Below are 13519 nucleotides of genomic sequence, written 5' to 3' on the forward strand. Positions count from 1 at the left end.
CTTTTCTCAGAGTAAAATGCAACCCATTATATGGTTTTGAGCCGAGTAAAGACACATTTTCATTTCATGTTTAAAGAGGGTTACAGTAGTAGCTGGAGTAAATAGACTGACTGTTACAGCAATCTAGGTAAAAGAAGATGATGGCTTCAAGCACTATGGACAGATAAGGAGAAATGTGGAAAGTAATGGGAAGTGGCCACAGATGCATTTTGACGTAGATCCAACAGGATGAGCTGATACAGTAGACACAGAGTGAACAAAACAGAAGAGTCAAGGACAACTTTATTAAGATGCTTGGCCAGAGAAATGAAAAGGATCGAGTTGATACCAGCTGAGAGGGGGAGGTCTGGGGATGGAGCAGGTTAATGGGAAAAGATCAGCCTAGTGTAGGACTTGAGTTTCAGAGACCTGTTAAATAGCTAAGCAAAGTTGTGAACGGGCGTTTGAAAATTTGAGTATGGAATTTGGGTCTAAGCCTGTGACTTAAATTTGGGAGTAGTTATCATATAAATGTTGTTTAAAATCAAGTAACTGTATGAGGTCATCAAGGAAATGAGTACTACCTATATAAAGAAAAGACCAAACATATGGCTTTCCATTACAAGGCTCCTAAATAGAACTAAATCTGTGAGAGGTGTTAAATATCACAGTCTTCAATTTATCATCCAAAAGTCAGCCCATATCTTTGTCAACCTATAATTGCCAAACGCATTGCAAGTGATAGGAAAGCTATTTAATTATATTTATTCTACAGAATTACTTTCATAGACCATGATTCAAAAGTATGCATTGACTGTCACCAGGAGTGATATAAGCAGTAGTGTTATGGGGAAAACCTCTGTATGATTTTGCAAACTTGCTTCTGGGAATTGTGTCTATTACTCATCTCCGCAAGAGAAATCATGGTTTAGTACTTTCTTTCTGGATCCCCAGAAAGACAGGTAAGGCTTGTCTTTCCAAAGACCTGATATTTTTGGTTTTGATGCAATAATGAGAAATACATATTTTTTGAATTTCCTTTCTGTGGCTACTGTTGAATTTACATGGGAGAGTGGTTAAATGCCAATAATTTGGGGGTAGACCATCTGGTTTCCTGTCTCCCTTTATCACTAACTCACTATGGTACATTAAGAGGTTACTCAACTTGCCTTTTCTTTAGTTTTCTTATTTGTAAAATGAGGACAATAGCATTAGCTACTAGGTCTGGGAAAGGATAAAATTAACTTATTTATCCAAGGCATTTGTCATACTTATGTAACATATATTAGGCCCTATGTAAATTTTAGCTATAATTATTGGTAGTACTACTATTAGTAGGTAATATTTATGGAAATTTGACTACGTTCCCGGCATTATTTTAAACAGTTTACAGAGATGATCTCATTTAGCCTCTAATTTATAAACTGCACATTCTTATTGTTGCTACTCTATGAATGGTGTACACAGAGAAGGGGGAAATCATCACTTTCTGCAGCCTGAACTTTCCATTACACATTCTTTATCTCTTTCCCTGTTTATTTGACATTTGTTGTTTATTATTCAGCAGCTATTCAGTCTTATTAATAAAAATAATGTCAACCTGCCTTCAAAGGTGAGGGTAAAAAAATATAAACTGTTTTAAAGCTCCAAAAGTTTTCCAAATTATGTATAACTGCTCTTTAGAATATTACACGTTTTGTACTACATCATTGAAAGACAATGTACTAGAACATGAGAAGCAATGGATTGAGCATCAGGACATGTGGGTTCTACTGGCAATTTTGGCACTAATTCCTAGGTAATTTACTTCTAGACATTTAAACCCTCTAGATCGCTGCTACTCCAAGTGCCAGTCTGTCAGACATAAGGATCGAGTACAATATACTCAAGGAAATCAACACACTGCTTCCTCCACCAAAGTGTTGTTCTCCGGAAAAACTGTGAGCTAAAAGAAACCTGTGCTTAGGAATGTGATGGACTTACACTTGGCTAGCTGGCTGATCTCTCGGCAGAGGGACGATCGTAGTTGCGGGATGCCGTAGCAGAAGTCTGTGGACTACGGTTCTAGTAACATCGCTGTAGACCTTACAATCAGCATCTGTAGAAGGAAAGGGAGGGCTCTTTTGCTGGTGGACTCAATGATTTATATTTGTAACAATCTGTGTAAAACCTTGATTGCCATTGTAATACCAAGAGAAAAGCCAAGCCAACTGGAAGTCATAGGCCTTGACTACCTCAATATGAGAAAAATGATACCTGCATCATCAATTGTCCTCCAGCATCAAAGCCACTGTTTGCACCTACTGCTCAATTCTCACCCTAAGAGAATGATCCTTTCATGGAGGAGATGAACAGCTACTCAGACTTTATGGTCACCAGCTGAGTATTGCTTTAGGACGACCTCTCTTACTCTGCACCGTCCTGCATGCACCATTGGTACTTAGTCTTACTTACAAGACGTTTGTTTTACTTTTCTCCTCCTTTAAAAAGAAACTCATTCAAGTGGTCACTTACATACAGCAGCTGGAAGTCTTTAGGAAGGAGTTTTGGGGTTCACAAGGAAGAAGGAGGAGACACACCTGTCTTTCTGAAGCTGTTTGGACTGAATCACACCAGCTACTCTGGTCGGCAAATGCTGTACCAAGCCTGCCCTACGAGCTTTTAGAGCCAACATTTTTTAATCAAGAAGACCCACTCTATGGTAAGGGCCAACAAATACACCGGAAAACAGACAATCCAGCAGTTCTGATCTTCAGCTACCACCTTAGGCTGTACACAACAGGGAGAGCATCCAGGGCCCCATGCCCTCCACCAGCCCAGGAGGAGCTGCAGCTGCGGTGGTTTGGGTCAGATTCTGTTGTACAGCTTGAGATAAATGGAAGAAAATTAGGAGGAAAAATTACATAAATTGCAACTGAGGTGGTAAACTCATTTGACACATATTCATTTAAACCAAAGGTGCAGCACATTCACATAGTTCGAGAATAAATGTGGATATTTGTTACACAAGTGGGCGTCTAAATTCCACGCACAAGGCAAGAAGGGAGGATCTGTATTGCTAGCATCTTAACTGCCGTTGTGGACTTTTTCTCAGAACAATTAATTTTCCTTGCCACTCTGTTTTATCTGACTAAGGTGCTTGCTCAGGCTCTGTCCCCATGAGTATGTGCTGTCCCACTACAGTCCCTATAAGGTAAACTCCCCTCATGCCTGTAATCCCAGCACTTTGGGAGGTCGAGGCAGGCAGATCAGTAGGTGAGGAGATCGAGACCATCCTGGCTAAACCCCGTATGTACTAAAAATACAAAAATTAGCTGGGCGTGGTGGTTGGTGCCTGTAATCCCAGCTACTTGGGAGGCTGAGGTAGGAGAATCACTTGAACCCGGGAGACGGAGGTTGCAATGAGCCAAGATTGTGCCACTGCACTCCAGCTGGGCAACAGAGCAAGACTCCATCTCAAACAAACAAACAAAAAAAAGATAAACTCCCACTTAGGTGTGTCTTTATAACTTAGGGGAGAAGAGTCAACATTTATTGAGCACTTGCTTTCTGCCTGGTTTTGTATGAGATACTTCTGAAACATGAATTCCTCTAAAGCTTACAGCAACCTTCAAGACAGCTAAAATCATTCTCATTTGAAACCTGCTCTATTTTGTTCCAAAGATAACTACCAATATACAGTTTTAGAAGTGTAACCAATTCTTGATATTTTCTAGCGGATGTTGGCCATTGTGCCAGTTAATTTCTGTCTATTTCAGGAATATATATTCACCCATATGTAAGCCTTCATCATCACAATGATTCGAATTGGTGTGTCTCATTTCTTATTGTTGCCTAAAACACAACCAATAGCCATGGTTTATGACAAGCTATCTTGCCTTGAATATTAATTTCCCCTGCATAATTTTTTTCTTAATGGTCATTTTTTCTTAGTGTTGTGAAATAATACCTGCCAATGTCTACTTAGCACAGAAACCAAAACATTAGGTCTGTGATTTATCCAAAATTAACATACATACCATGGATGGTTGTATCGATGGACGACATCCTGACTCAGGGCCTGAGAAGACTGATGTTTATAGCCAAGGCTGTGTCCCAGGGAGATCCGCATAATTGGTTTCTAAAATATCCATACTGCAGGATGAGAGTTACCAGGGAAATCTAATCCCTTTTTCACCTCCCCTGCAACCTGGGAACATTAACAAGGAAGTGGAGCCGAGAAGAAATCCTGGGGCACCTGTTGCCTCTGAGTGCCACAGGAAAGGGTCAGCTGATTCAGTTTGAGGTCTAATTACGCTCAGGCTCTAGGGCTTTCAGCTGTTGTTAGTTTGGATGCCAATTAAGATCTTATTTCCTCCTTCATAAGAGAAGTCTTCTGAGGAAATGGCAGTTTTATTTCTTTTCAAGGTGGCATGTCTCCCTTATTGACCCTTTGTTTTATTGTGAGCCACTTAATACACTGTTGGCTGAAAGGGAATTAGGCTCAATCCTACACGTAAGTAAAATAAAACAATATTCCTTCTGTAGAGCTGCAGTCTACCTGTTAGACCTAAAACCAAACAACACAAATGCAAAGTGAAATGAGAATAAAACTAGCCTGCTGACATTCACATAGTATTTTATTGTTTCCAGAGAAAATGTAGGATTATTAAACCTAGAGAATGTAAAATAAGAGAAGACTGTGGAGGTTTGAGGTTTTGTTTTGTTTTGCCTTATTGTTTCTTTGTCCAATAAAGTGTTTGAGAGGGGTCAGGGATAGTGGCTGCAATGGTTAGTTAGGCTCTATCTAAACTAAACATCGATTTTTGACAATATGGGGGAAAGACAACATTTTCTGAAAGAAGGAACATCTCACTGTCACTAATGAGAACAATATATAATAGTTCAATAAAGCCACTACTTTTTTAATGAAGGTAATAGTCTACCTTTGAATTCTTTTATGTTAAAGATATTTTTATTGAACTTAGTTTTTTAAATGCATTTGGCTCGGATAATGTTATATTTTCTGGTCCAATCTGGATGGTTCTTCTTTTCTTTCATTATAATGTGAGTTTTAGTCTTCTTACTGCGTGCACGTATTCTGATCCTGGATTTACACTCTCAGCAGAAAAATTTCAGGCCCCATTTCTGCCTTACCCAGAAAAGAGAAACTCTTGTTCCCTCAGGACTACTAGGGAGAAAACTTAAGACATTCTCAACACTCAACTTCATGGAAACTGAAGCAACTTACTTGATAGGCAAGACTAGGCCCTGGGTGGGTCTAGTCATATTATTTAAATCAATGTGAGATACAGTTTTGCCCCCTCCATGGGATCCATTTGCCCGCAAAACTATTTTCTTGTCTCTGCCTCCACCTTCCTCCATTCCTTTTACCATCCTGGAGAGGCCCAGCTCCCTTGTGGAGCCACCGTTTCTGTGGCTGGGATGTCTAGATTCCAATCAGAAAAATAAAAGACACCCTAATTTAACAGAGGCTTTAATAGAAAGAATGCATTACACAAGTGTCAGAAGACAAAGATGCCAAATAGAACTGATAATACAACAGTCAGAAAACATCATTAATATAATGTTCCCCTCCAGGCTGAAAGGATAAAAGAAGTATGCTGGAACCTGAGAGCAGCTACAACTGTGGTAATCCTGTCTGGCTTGGCAGACGAGAGACACACAGCCCCTACCAGATATGTCTCCGAGACAGACAGAGAAAAACACCCTCAGGTCTTTCCTTCCATGCTCTAATCTTTGAGACTTCCAATGACCAAAGCAGTCAGCATCAGACGAAAGGGAGTACAGAAGGGCCTGGAAAATCAGAAGTATTCCTTGAGATATAGAAGAAATCAGAAATATTCAGAAGAAATTCAGTTATGCAAAGTTAAAATGTTTAAATACCCTCCATCAACTCTGCTAAAATGGTTATTTCCTGCCAGTGGTCTCTGATAAATTTCTATTGCCTGTTACGTGCTGTCTGACAACGTTTTTTAAAACTATTTCCGTAATTCTACATTTTTGTCTCTCTTTGAACTTTCAATTATCTCTATGTATTTTCACTAAGCTATACAAAGATTTTAGCAGAAATATTAATTTCTAGATTGGGTCTTAGAAGAAAAAAAAACTAAATTCTTCAATTGGAGAGAAATAAGCAAATTTCTTACTAAGGATAAAAATTAAATTGTTAACCAGTATTGGTAAGACTACTCCCTATTCTTATCCCATTCCTGCACTCGTTTTCTGAGATATAAACTCTGAGATGAAGTAGCTTGCCTCTCCTCTATTTTAGAGCTAAATCAGACTGAAAGCACACAAATATCCCAAAGCAATTGAAATAAGCAAAGATACCATATATTTCATGCAATAAGAAAAGGCTATGACAAGCCCCAAGGACCTGCACAATGGCTCTGCAAGCTCACCAAAGACCCATTTTCCTCCTATATTTTTGATTTTTCTAAATTCTTGCTGCAAAATGGCTGCTCTATCTGTAAACATTGTATTCACATTTTAAGCAGAAAGAAGGTGGAAGGGCATAGGAAAAAGAGAAAATTGCATCTATTCCTTTTCAAAGGCTCTTCAGAAGGATTGTTCATTTACATATATCCTTGGGAAGACCAGACTAGAGTGCATGACTGTGACAAGGAAAATTAATAGTTTTGGCTGAGCACTTTTCTACCTTGCTCAAAGCAAGTTCCACTAGCTGGAAATAAAGGGGATTGAGATCATTTGGACAAGTGTCAGTATCTGATACAGTCCATTCTTTGGTCTATCCAACATCCATACCTGCACTTTTCCCATCCATACACATCCTTAAAACACGCTTCCTAACTCCCCTAGGGAAATGACCACAAAGTCTCACCCACCCCAAAGTCTAGCATTTCTGTGAATTATACGGTCCTCTGCCTAAGGTAAGATGTGTCTCTTAACCATCTGATAATCAATTGGCACAAGATACCCATCATACAATAATGGAGAAGAAACAAGATAATCTCTTGGTCTGGATGGGTAGAAAGGGCAACACAGCAGTTCCTGGAACATAGCACAAGTCAAGACCATCTGAAAAGGAATAGTAAGTACCTTGCCCTAACAGAGAGGTGAGTCTCTTGGTTTTATCTATGGGACATTTTTCTCCTTTGTTGCTCTTCATGACCCAACAGCTCTGCCTTCTGGGTGGATTGCCCACATTAAATTTCTCCATGAACGGAGTGGGGTGGGCCCCAGGGAGAATATCCTTCCTGGAAGATGTACCATTTTGCAGCCCACTTCTATGGCACAAATTTAGGGCATTACGGGATTTCTTAGTGGATGATGAAAAAGGTTGTTGATACTGTTTGGAGTTGGCAATGTGCTTTTCTCAAACAACACAGAATTCATGTCTATCTGCTTCCTATTAATTCTACATGGAGTAACTGTAGCCAAAGTTGTCTAGGCATATTCATCAGATCATTTTACTTTTTAATCTCAGCAGCAGTTCTCTGTGGTCTATCCTTATCCCTCCCTTAAATTATGGGCTGTGTTCTGAGGCAATTCAAAACAATAGTCTCTAGAGAAATAACAACATCTTTGATCACGACCTGGTGGAAAATTTTCTCTCTTTGTCTTGCAGATTCTAATTGAGAGGTGTTTGAAAAAGGCCTAAGACCCCAAAATTATCTACTACTAAAATGGTTGCTTTTCAGCTACAGCATTTGCAAGTTTCAGTTTAGGATATAAAAACTGGCTTTTTAAATCATGTAGTCTGGATTTAGAAACTCATGCTAGGTAATAGTTTAACTAGATTTGACAGTCTGATTTAGGCTTGATAGATAAGAAATATTTAAAAATGTGTGAATTTGAAAATGAGTGGAGAAAAGTGAAGCCCAGAACTGGTGTATTTTCTTCATAATTGGATTATATAGCAGTCACAGGATGCAAACCTATTATTTATCTGTTTCCTCTATCCCTAGTTTAATGTCTGTAAGTATCTGAATTTAAGAAACACAAATTCTAAAGATCTAATGTACAACACAAAGGCTAAAGTTAATAGAATTGTATTGTATTAGGGATTTTTGCAAACAAATAGGTTGTTTTCACAAAAAGTAACTGAGGTCATAGATATATTAATCTGCTTCACTACTATGACCATTTTACTAATGTATCCCAAAACATCATATTGCAAACCTCAAATACATGCGATAAAGTGTATTAAAATTTTAAAAACAAACAAACAGAAAATCAGTCTCAGTCAACACAGATTTTGGACTGCTGGTAGAGAATAACCCTTGCAGGAAACTCTCCCTGTCTCTATTAAAGGCTGACAGTACTACACCAAGCTCATGCTTCTTCACTGGGAGGACTTTACCGAAGGTGGCATGCAGCAGCCAACATAGCCATACCTTCTGTACTTTTCCTACCAGTTATCCTCACTCTGTAGTTACAGTTGGTGCTTGGTTGTATGTGCCCAAATATCACAAGCTACAGGTTCCAAAAATGATTTTATTGACCAAAATTGATCTCAGGTTTCTAAGCTGGGATGGTTGCATCCTCAATTCCCACTGTCTTTCTCCTCCCCTCTACTAATTCCAAAATCTAAGCTTGTTATTTTCGTTGACAAGTGGTAAATGAAAGCATGCTTAAAACAGCAAGACCTTTATTTTATTTGTAACCTACAAGGAGAATGAAGATGAGCAGTCCGGATCTGAAAAGGGACCTCTGCAGTGTTCCCTAAGACTCTATCGCCTTCCCATTCCACCACACTTCCAGTGGGACTCTTCTTCACATGACTGCGAGGCAGGACAGCATCTTATGCTATCACAATTTTACTCAAATGAAAGAGATGAGGGGTAACAGTGAAGAAATGAAAGAGGCAGTGGACTCAAGAAACAGGCCAAATAAAATGTTTTTTAGGGGAGCTTAGCCGAGAGGCGACCCCTGGAAGCATCTGCTTATATCCACTCAGCCAACGTGAGGGGGGGATGACTATTCCCACTCGTAAAGGGTTTACTATCAGGAAACAATTTTGATCGGCACATTAATGTCTCAGAATTGAAGTTGTCTTTATATAATATTTGATTATTAAAATCTTTCATCATACAGAAAAGTTGGAAAATGATGCGCTGAAAACTCAAATACGCACCACGTGGGTTCTACAGCAGACGTGTGCTCTATTTGCGTTATCACTTATCTGCCTTTTTATGAGCCATTAATCATTTCTGTTTTTTGATGCATTTCCAAATATGTTGCATATTCCTGTATATGCCACCCCTAAACACTTCAGAATCTGCATCATTAACTACAATTAAATATTTTATGCTGATTTAAGTAAAATTTACGTTGTGTGAAATGAACCAAACTTAAATATACCTTCATAAAAAGTTACCAGATGCACACATTTGTGTAACCAAAGCTCAAGTTTCAGAGCACTGCTGTCACTTCAGAAAGTAGCCATGGAACCCTCCCAGTCAATGCTCACCCCATTTCCCCACTCTTCTGACTGTTTAAAGAAAGACTCGTTTCGCCTGTCTTAGCACTTTCTATGAATGGAACCCTACAGCGTATATGCTTCTGTGTCTGGTTTCTTTTGCTCAGCAGATGGGTTTTGTGTACCTGTACTCAGCCTTTGTTGTTTCTGAGCAGTCTTCCACTATAGAAACACTCTACAGTGTATTCATCCATTCTCTGGTTGATTGACACCTGGGCCATTTTCAGGTTTTGTCTATTTTGAATGAAGCTGCTTTAAACATTCATGTACAAGTAATTTTGTGAATGTATGCTTCATTTCCTTTGAGGAAATGTCTGGGTGTAGAACTGCTGGGTCATAATGTAAGTGTATGTTTATTTTTCTAAGAAAATGCTAGACATTTTTCCAAAGTGGTTATACAACTTATACTCTCACTAAAAATATATGAGAGTTCTGGTTGTTTCATAGCCTTGCAATCATTTGTTGTTGTGAGTCTTTTTAATTTAAGCAATTCTGATGGCCACATAGTGCTATCTCATAGTGATTTCAGTTTACATTTCCCTATTGAATAATGATGTTTCATATCTTGTTATAGTTTACTATTTGTATGTCTTCTTTGTGAACACAGAGAAGATGTATGTCCATTATTTTATTTTATATAAGATAAAATAAAGAGTTGTATTTAATTTTTGACTTGTAGGAATTATTTACATGTTTTGGATATAAGTTTTTTTTTATCATTCATATATGTAAATACTAGGTAGTTGTTATTCAAAGACAAATAAAATATATTCTAGTCCCTAAATCAAATAAGTTTGAAATATAGACTGAGTGAACTTGATTAATGATTCATATCCTTTCTCTTGAACATATTTTGGGAGGCATTTTCTACCCTAATGCAGAAGGCTTATCATGGAGTCATGAAATTGTAAGCTGGGATAGCCTATGAGTTTCCTAGGCCGCTGTAACAAAGTACCACAAGCTGAGTGGCTTAAACAACAGGAATGTGTTGTTTCACAGTTCCGGAGGCTAGAAGTCCAAGAGCAAAGTGTTGACAGGGCTGTGCTTCCTTTGGAGGTGCTAGGGAAGCAAGGATCAGTTCCATGCCACTCTCCTAGCTCCTAGTGATTTGCTAGTAACCTCTGGTGTTCCTTGACTTATAGACGTGTCACCCCAATTTTTGCCTTCACGTTCACATGCATTATTCCTGTGTGGGTCTCTGCGTCAAAATCTTTCCTTTTGATAAGAACTCAGTCATATTGGATTAGGGTAAACACTAATGGCTATATATTAACTAATTACGTCTGCAAAGACCCTATGTCCAAATAAGGTCACCTGCGTAGCCTAGGTCCTCAGTGTTAAGACATCAATATCTTTTTGGGGGAGACAATGCAACCCATAACAGATAGGCTCTTCAAAGTGGATTTTTGAAGATTTCTTGGCTCATGTTTGACCCCTCTGGGACATCACTGCCAATATTTCTATTAGCCTCTGCTCCATTGTCCCTGATGATGAAGGCAGAGCTGCCCCACACCAGTTCCTCTATGGGAAAGCTGACAGGAAGAAGATCCTGTGTCTCAATGAATGATCATTTGTCTTGTCACCCTCTTGTGTTCCACGCCTCTACCTACACTACAGGCAGAAGACTGGGTTTTTGGGGGGTCCTCCTATAGGGATGTCATTGAAGATAGGAGTGCTGCCAAACTTAAGTAAAGCTTTCATTTTAGGTGAGAACAGCTAATACATTACTTCTTTGGCTGTCTGTGTATTTTAGATAATCAAACTCTGGGCTTACTTTTAATACATAACAGGAATTTTCTAACATGAGTGTTAATAAGTTACTTTTATAACTCCCTTGTCAGCAACAGCTTCATTTATTGGCACAGACCACTTGCAGTAATGCATGGGTTTAAGAAACGCTAGGAAAAGTGATGCATAGTTTTGATACTTAACAATGTTATTTGAATCATTTGTCCTAGTGTCTATAAGTAATATGGTGGGCAATCAGGATCCAGTGCTTAGCTTTAGCAACATGGCCAAACTGCCATAAGGCCATATATACCCATATAACCATGAGGAAATTAATCTGAAAACACAGGGGTTATTTTCTTCAACAAAACAAGAGCAAATAACATTTGCTCTCCACAGCAGAACAGTGTCATTAAATAGTGTCGTCATGAGGCTAAGCTTAATGCGCTGTCACTGGACAAGATTAAGGAATGAGCACCAACAGTCCATGATCTAATCCATATTTGAGTAAAGTCATAAAAAAGAGAGTAAAATATGGAGGAGAAAGCATGGGGGATAGGTAATAGACCAGGAAACATAACGAAATAAGGGTACTTTTGGAAAACAATTATTCTTATGGTGTAATGTTTGTTAAAAGCTTTTATATATCATTATTTCATCCTAAATCCAGTGTGTCGTCAATGCCATTATTTATGACACAAATAAGTCTCTATATGAAGATGCATCTTCTTTCAAAAGATTCTTCCAGGTTGACTTCAGCCATCAGAGATGGCTGCATTTCCAGTAAACTCTTAATAACTCCTTTTAACAAGAGACTAGAGTCTTTTCTCTGATGAAATATGTGTATGTTAAAACAGAGTTCTTGCATGTATTCCCCCGCCATTTTGCATGCCAGACTTTAATTTGATGATATAGCCCCACAAAAGACAAAAACCCCAAAACAAAGAAACAATAATAAAATAGTAGCTACAATAATAATGAAAAATAAAAGGCACATATGATTATTTAAAAAAACAATGTAGCCCACAATTAATTTTTCTAAATACAATTTACACTCAGTCACTAACAATCTGAGCATTTGTTGGATCATCTGGTTGGCAAGTGCTGCTGGATGAACAGCTGAATGCGGACAAAAGGCTCTTCCAGCGCAGCTTGCCTGGGTTCTGAGGGATGTGGAGCACCTCCTGTCACTCAGCAGAGAGTTTGCCTTGTGAATACGTAGGAGGAATGTCAGGGAGAAGGTGCAGCTAGAAATAGAAGACTGAGAGGCCTGGTACAATGTGATCAGTGTGAATGATTCCTGACAAGGTCCTTCAATGCACCAGAAGTCCAAGTGAGCTATCCCTAGGGGCGATCAGCCTACAGAGGATGTTCTTTTGGTAAGGCAAGGCCACTTTTCATAACCCAGGTGAATTCAGCTCCAGTGAGGCATGGATGACTCACCCTTTCTCCTGCCTCCTCCACTTCTCCAGCTCAGGAGGAAACTGCCTGAAGCCTGCACAAAGCCTTGCCTGTGAAAAGGCCTTGCATGTTTGCCTCTCTCCTTCTCCCCACCCTCTCTGGGACTAAGAGAAATGCCGTCTATAAGGAACTGTCTTCCCACCAGAATGAAATTCTCTTCCAAAGAACAAATAGAAATGTAGAAATATTTTCCAGTTGAAGATATAAATCGAAAAATACCAAAGATGTCTTCCCTAGTGAAGGCAATATCACTAACCATCTACTCATTCCTGGTATTTCCTAGATTTCTCACTGGGAATTTTTTAAGTCATAGAATGTGTCCTGTTGGTGGTTAAGATTTAAAGAACAATCAGTTCAGCCTTTAAAAATGAATATCTAACTTTGTCTTCATATTGGATGATTTGAGATGTTACTTTAAAATATATTAATTCCTAGCATCCACTCCAGAAATTTGGATTAGTTCCCTCTGAGATGGAGGATGGTATGTTTTTTAAATCTTCCCATCTAATTCACTATCAAGTGAAATTTGAGAACCACTGATCTATTATTTATTTATTTTTTATTTTTATTTCATTTTATTTCATTTTATTTTTGAGACAGAGTCTTGCTCTGTTGCCCAGGCTGGAGTGCAGTGGCACGATCTGGGCTCACTGCAAGCTCCGCCTCCCAGGTTCACGCCATTCTCCTGCCTCAGCCTCCTGAGTAGCTGGGACTACAGGCACCTGCCACCACGCCTGGCTAATTTTTGTATTTTTAGTAGAGATGGGGTTTCACCGTGTTAGCCAGGATGGCCTCCATCTCCTGACCTCTTGATCTGCCCAGCTTGGCCTCCCAAAGTGTTGAGATTACAGGTGTGAGCCACTGTGCCCAGCCCCACTATTGATCTATTATATCCAAATTCTAATT

At 39.0% G+C, this 13519-nt stretch overlaps 1 long non-coding RNA gene across 1 annotated transcript in view; it reads right to left on the reverse strand.

Moving 5' to 3' along the window:
• LOC134807842 (uncharacterized) overlaps positions 1-13519 on the reverse strand; it is a 464445-nt gene that overhangs the window by 235491 nt on the left and 215435 nt on the right. The window contains exon 2 of the long non-coding RNA XR_010149220.1: positions 1963-2077. This is a non-coding gene — a long non-coding RNA (uncharacterized LOC134807842). The remainder of the gene's footprint in view (positions 1-1962; positions 2078-13519) is intronic.

This window comes from Pan troglodytes, chromosome 12 (assembly GCF_028858775.2).
Source record: "Pan troglodytes isolate AG18354 chromosome 12, NHGRI_mPanTro3-v2.0_pri, whole genome shotgun sequence".
Taxonomy (NCBI): Eukaryota; Metazoa; Chordata; class Mammalia; order Primates; family Hominidae; genus Pan; species Pan troglodytes.